Source organism: Musca autumnalis, unplaced genomic scaffold (genome assembly GCF_047663935.1).
Source record: "Musca autumnalis isolate F117 unplaced genomic scaffold, ASM4766393v1 scaffold_4, whole genome shotgun sequence".
NCBI lineage: Eukaryota > Metazoa > Arthropoda > Insecta > Diptera > Muscidae > Musca > Musca autumnalis.
The window spans coordinates 177,333,303-177,340,405 of record NW_027411977.1 but is presented as its reverse complement, the minus strand read 5'-3'; positions in this window follow the sequence as shown (position 1 = coordinate 177,340,405).

Below are 7,103 nucleotides of genomic sequence, written 5' to 3'. Positions count from 1 at the left end.
TGTCTTATTTTTTGCCAATTAAGCTTTCCTTGGGGATTTTAAATGCAATTTTATATGTGCAAGTGTGTATGTGGGTATAAATCTTTATAGATATCAGCCCTGCAAGCAAAAACTATCGCGGAAGTGACTTAGGCGTGTCGCCTAGGGCGATGAAAACAGTCGCGGCGATAGTCGCGGAAGTCACCCTGGAGTGACCTCCGTTGTGAAGAAATGAACCACGCCGGGGTGTCGCCTTGGAAGTCACTCCATCGACACTTCTAGAAGATCATTTCTGCGATAGTTCTTGGAATTGAAAAATATATTTTTTTATTTTTTTTTTTCCATTTATTTTTATTTTTGATTTTTTTTATTTTTATTTATTTATTATTTGTTAATATTTATTTCTCTTCTGCTTTTGAGAAATTATTCCTTGCAATTTCCACCTACATTAATTTTGTAATTTTAAAAATGTAATGTTTTTGCTTGACTTGGGAAGCGAACCAGGACCTTCAGAGTGCAAAGCGAGTATGCTTACCACTGCACCACCGCCTCATATAATCATCAGATAGAAAATGTTCTATATTTGTTCAAACGTGTTGAATCACTAAACACATGTAAACCATCGCCTTGGAAGTCACTCAGAAGTCACTCTGAAGTATCGGCATACGCGATTAAACGTAATCACAATAAGGCTATAGAAATTGTTTGTGTAATTCACCAACGATCTTCCTTGGCGTGTCTCCGGAGTAACTTCCTAGGCGAGGGAGTGAGAAACGCACTTCCAATTGCTGGCAGGGAGCATTCAAATGTACATACATACATACTGCATATGTACAAGTAAGTCCATCCAAATGTCAGTATGTTTGCGAGTAAGACTGTTCCCTGCAAGCAAAAACTATCGCCGAAGTGACTTGGGCGTGTCGCCCAGGGCGATGAAAACAGTTGCGGCTATAGTCGCAGAAGTCACCCTGAAGTGACCTCCGTTGTGAAGAAATGAACCACGCCGCACAGTGTCACGACCGTGGCCAAAAATGGTAAAAACTAAATACTTCGTTGAACAAATTTATTGATGGGGAGTGATAGAAAACATATTAATTAAGAAGAATCTGAATTTTGGTACTAATACGTGAAGTAGTTTTTGCTTTATGAGGATTTAAATCCGACAATTTTAGTTAAAACGTATTTTTGTGTTTTTTTTCTAAAATTAATAAATTATATTATGGGTTAATATTTAAAATTTAAAAGTAACGGCCACTGCAAAAATGGTTCATAAGTTCTCCTGGGATGTAATAAACTTGGCTATACTTTTGTTTGCTTGTAAATATTAATCATATGGTGTTTACATTTACCCAAACATTTATTACTAAGATTATTAATTTTCTGAAGCAAATTTTAAATTGAGTGGAGTGGGAAAAAAATTGTATAAAAGTGTATATCGATATTTTTTGCTGTATGAGTAGTAAAAAGTGAGTACTTCAAACATATAAAGGCCCAGCTGCAGAGGTTTGCAGACGAATGTGTCATTTCTCTTTTTCAGCGACCACCTCACTGAGAGGATGCCCCCTTTTTTAACAAATCGTTTTGCGGTGTTGGTTATAGCGCGAAAACGAATGATCCGATCATCATATATTTTTGTGGGCTTATTAGGTACCTAATAATCTTGCTTTCAAATGAGAGAATTTTAAAAAAACCAATTTTTAAAAAAATTGTGAGCAGCGAATATCAATATTCGAATTTTTACAAAAAATTGAACGTTTTTTTACCACTAATCGGTCAAAAAAAATTTTTAAAGGAAATTTCTCATATATAATGACAAGACTTTCATATATTCAATATGCTCACAAACAATATGAAGACTAAACACCAAATTTCAGTCATATCGGGTGGATATTGAGGCCAAAACACTCAAAATACCGAAAATGAGGAGGCACGGTTCTATGGGGGCTATAGGAAGACGAGGACCTATACCGACATATTTCTGGTGGAAGGTTATGAGTCCCCCAACGGAGACCTAATACCAATTTTCAGCCATTTCGGTGTGATAATCAGGCTAAAACCTCCAAAATACCGAAAATCGGGAGGTACCGTCCTATGGGGGCTATATGAAGGCGTGGACCTATGCAGACAAATTTCATGGTGAAAGTATAATGACCACTACGAAGACTAAATACCAACTTTCATCAATTTCGGTGTAATAATGAGGCTAAAATCTTCAAAATACCGATAATCGGGAGGTACCGTTGTATGGGGGCTATATCAAAACGTGGACCTAAGCCCACAATTCTCTGCTGGAATGTTTGATACCTCTGTCGAAGGATAACCACAAAATTTGAATACTTTCGGTTGGTCATTGTGCCTAAAAAATTCAAAATACCGAAAATCGGGAGGTACGGTTCTATGGGGGCTATATCAAAACGTGGACCGACCAACCCTATTTTTGCCACAGTTAATATGAACTCGCGACATTGTGCGCCGGGGTGTCGTCTTGGAAGTCACTCCAGCGACACTTCTAGAAGATCATTTCCGCGATAGTTCTAGAAATTAAAAAAAAATATTTTTTTCTATTTATTTTTATTTAAATTTTTATTTATTTTTGTAATTTTTTATTTTTATTTATTTTTCTTCTCTTTTAGAGAAATTATTCTTTGCAATTTCCGCATTAATTTTGTCATTTTAAAAATGTGATGTTTTGTTGCATGACTTGGGAAGCGAACCCGGACCTTCAGTGTGTAAAGCGAGTATGCTTACCACTGCACCACCGCCTCATATAATCATCAGATAGAAAATGTTTTATATTTGTTCAAATGTGATGAATCATTAAATAAATTTAAACAATCGCCTTGGAAGTCACTCAGAAGTTACTCCAAAGTGTCGGCATACGCGATAAAACGTAATCACAATAAGGCATTAGAAATTGTTTGCGTAATTCACCAACGATCCTCCTTGGCGTGTCTCCGGAGTGACCTCTTAGGCGAGGGAGTGCGAAACTCACTTCCAATTGCTGGCAGGGTTAGTGGCAAAGGTTGTTAAAACGTACATACACACACAAATATATATGAATATTAAGTACACATGTATTTTCAGTTTTAAATTGCTACTGTTCAGATATCCACTTGTGTAGTAACATCTCACACATTTCTACATACATATACTTATTTGAATTACATATGCATAACTATATCTTCAGATATTTATAATATACCTTTGTATATTTCCTTAGGGCACAACTAATGAAAGTGTTATTAAATGCAAACCTGATTTTTGATGGCAATTACCCCATCACAAACAACAACATTTTTCTAAATGAAAACAGTTTTCATCTTTTTATCAAATTTGCCATGTTAAAATAATAAGAGGTAGTTCAGAACTACGCATGTATGTTTGACATACAGTATGCATAACTCGTATTCGTACAGGTTAAATAAATATTAAATCGTTATTTATTGATTGTTTCTACTCAAAACAAGTAAGAACGGCGTCAAGTTCAGCCGGGCCGAACTTTGTATACCACCACACAGTATTGAAGTAAATATGAGAAATTACTAGCTACTAAGCTTTTTCTCTAAATATAGTATAATTCCTTGGAGGAGAATAATATTTTAACTGATGGTAATTAATTTATACTGATCATTTTCTGTGAGATTCCAAAATACCAAGTTACATCCACTTCAGGGGTTGCAACATATTTTAAGGAGCTCATATTTGTTTCTTTTATCCTCTGACTAAACACAGCACCAAATTACAGCAATCTCGGATCGAAAATTTGACAAAAAACCCCTCGAAATACATAAAATGGGGCAATACCGGCTCAAGGGGATTAGCCGAAAACATACATATATTCTCTAGCAAAAGTTAGTATGCAGCATTGAAATCAAAATGTATTAGGTATGAAAAGCACTATAACTTATTGAAAAGAACAAACAATTAGTTTTATTTGATAGACGCGAAGGTAGTCATCGGCGATAACAATGAAAATTGCGCAATATTTGCATTCATAAGAAAATGTGCGGTTCGAATCCCAAAAAGCCCAACATTTACATATATCGCAAAAGTAAGTATGCACCGCAGTATCCTTGTGGAACTGTCTAAAAAATTCTTCATATTTTTTAAGAAAATAAAACCAAATCGGTATTTAAGATCCTCAAGAGAATATTAATTGGTTTTAATGACAGTTATAGTACTTATAATGACAAATCCACAGCACATTAGATCATAAATGAATTCTAAGGCCATGAAGTGGTCAGAAAAGCTCTAAAGTTTCAATATGCGGTGATCTTGATCGAGTTTAAACTTTCCTGTTTGAAAATATTTTTCGGGCCATTGTCCTTTTGAAACACACAATAATCCTTAATCCTTACATATAAGGACTTTCCTTTGGAGTTAATTTTTTTCACAAATTGTGCCCCATTTCATATTCCCAACAAAAAAAATAAATAGTAGAAGAACCTCAATCATGGGCGTAGCCAGCTATGAACAGGGGGGGGCAGCTGCTAGATCCTTAAAAAAGTTTTGAAAAATTATACTGTTATACAAAAGTTGAAAAAATTGCAGATGTTCTGATGTACTATTTTTATTTTATAACGGCAAATGTGTGACTAATATCTTTCGAATAAGCTATATTTTTTTAAAAGTGGTTAACCTAACCATTTGTTAACCACTTTTTAAAAAATATAGCTTATGGTTATATAGTTATAGTATATAGTTATGGTGATTGAAGTGTAAAAACTCATAAAAACAGGAAAATGCCTTTCCTCGAGCTATTTTGCAGATTAAAATTGTGAGTCGATATAGTCATGTCAGTCCGTAGAAATTAAAATCTGTCCTAATTATTATATCAGTCGAAACTTAGTTTAACTTCGAAGAGGGCTATATCGGTCCACTATTTTATTATTTGTGATGTCAAAATGTGTTAAATAGATATATTTATTAAATCATTGAAAACGGTTTTATTTAAGAAAGCATAGATGAAATTCTTTAAAGTATGTTTGGACAATCAATGTCGCGTAGAAATATTATGATGTGCGTACTATGGACCAGAGTTGCCGTGTGAGTCATTTTAGCGAAAAGTTTCTAATGTTTATGGGGGAGGTACCAGAAGAAATGGACCGATATGGCTCATCTTCGAACATAAACTTTGTTTGTATAAAATATTACGAAGGCCAAATTTTGGACCGAATCGGTTGATCCGTTCGAGAGTTATTGTGCGTCCAGAAAGCCAGACGGAAGGAGATAGCTAAAACGACTCCAAATTGTCTGAAACAGATTTCGTCCAAACTTAATTGAGGCGCTCAGCGCCAAAAAGGCCTAACCCACATGTCCACAAAAATCAAAGAGACTATAAAGATCTAATCAGCACCTTTTGAAATAACTATTAAAACAATTCCATATTGCATCGATTAACACTAAGTAATACTACCTTCTAAAATAATACAATATGCCAGTTTTTTATAGTTTGTTTCAAAAGGTTTCAGTTAAATCTTTAAAGTCTGTTTGATTTTTTTTTTGCATGTTTTGGCGCTGAGCGCCTCAATTGGGGTCGTATGAAAGTGTATATAACCCCGTTAGCCTAAAGGCTGAGGGCATAAAAATGCCATACCAAAACGTGGACCTATGTTTGCAATTTTGAGGGGGATATTGTCTTTTCTGTGGATAAATTTTTTGACAACCTTGAACTTAGAAATCCAAATTTCAGCCAATTCAATAACTTCCAAATACCTAAACCCTAAATTCAAAATTAAGCAAATATGTTTGTAGGTAAAATCTTGAAAATAACTGAAACCGGCGCACAGAGGGGAAACATAGGCCTAAAGTTGCTCAAAACTCAAAATATGAAAATCGTGTTTTTATGAAAAAAATGTTGATAAACGGCAACCAGACTCTTTACTAAAGTTGCTATTACCATCCTCGACTTTGTAAGATTAACCAATCCAATGCAGCAGTCGATTAAACTCAGCCATACCGAAAACAAAAAGTAAATTTTCGAAAACTAAGAAATTAGGTGAACATTAAAATGACGTTATTTTCGAGAAAATTTATATTTTTCAAGATTTATTGTTTTTTGTACAGTCTCCGAACAAGATTAGCATTTAAAATTTTCAGATTGATTTTACATCTTTGCTCTTTAATAATGGTGATACATATCCTCTTTATGAAAAATTTTTATGATAATTTTTAAGATTACTACAATTTCAATAGTGAAAAAGTCTATTTCCCCGTCGTTTCCCGACCATAGTTTCTTCTAATGTTTTATGCGCTTGAGTCTCAAATATCAGATTCAATCATAAAAAATTGCGCATATTTGCGCCATTCCGAAAAAATCTTATTTTTCTCAACTAAAATATGAAATATTTTTTTATGGAATTGCAAGGTTTACTCACACTAAATTTTGTTCCCCCTTATAACCGGGACTCTTATTTATCAGACTAAACCAACAGCTATCAAATATGTTTGCATTATTCAGAAACATTCACGGCTTTTCTCATTTGAATTGAGAAAAATTTGACACATGCAAATTTCAGTGATTTTGGACCGAATCGGTTGATCCGTTCGAGAGTTATTGTGCGTCCAGAAAGCCAGACGGAAGGAGATAGCTAAAACGACTCCAAATTGTCTGAAACAGATTTCGTCCAAACTTAATTGAGGCGCTCAGCGCCAAAAAGGCCTAACCCACATGTCCACAAAAATCAAAGAGACTATAAAGATCTAATCAGCACCTTTTGAAATAACTATTAAAACAATTCCATATTGCATCGATTAACACTAAGTAATACTACCTTCTAAAATAATACAATATGCCAGTTTTTTATAGTTTGTTTCAAAAGGTTTCAGTTAAATCTTTAAAGTCTGTTTGATTTTTTTTTTGCATGTTTTGGCGCTGAGCGCCTCAATTGGGGTCGTATGAAAGTGTATATAACCCCGTTAGCCTAAAGGCTGAGGGCATAAAAATGCCATACCAAAACGTGGACCTATGTTTGCAATTTTGAGGGGGATATTGTCTTTTCTGTGGATAAATTTTTTGACAACCTTGAACTTAGAAATCCAAATTTCAGCCAATTCAATAACTTCCAAATACCTAAACCCTAAATTCAAAATTAAGCAAATATGTTTGTAGGTAAAATCTTGAA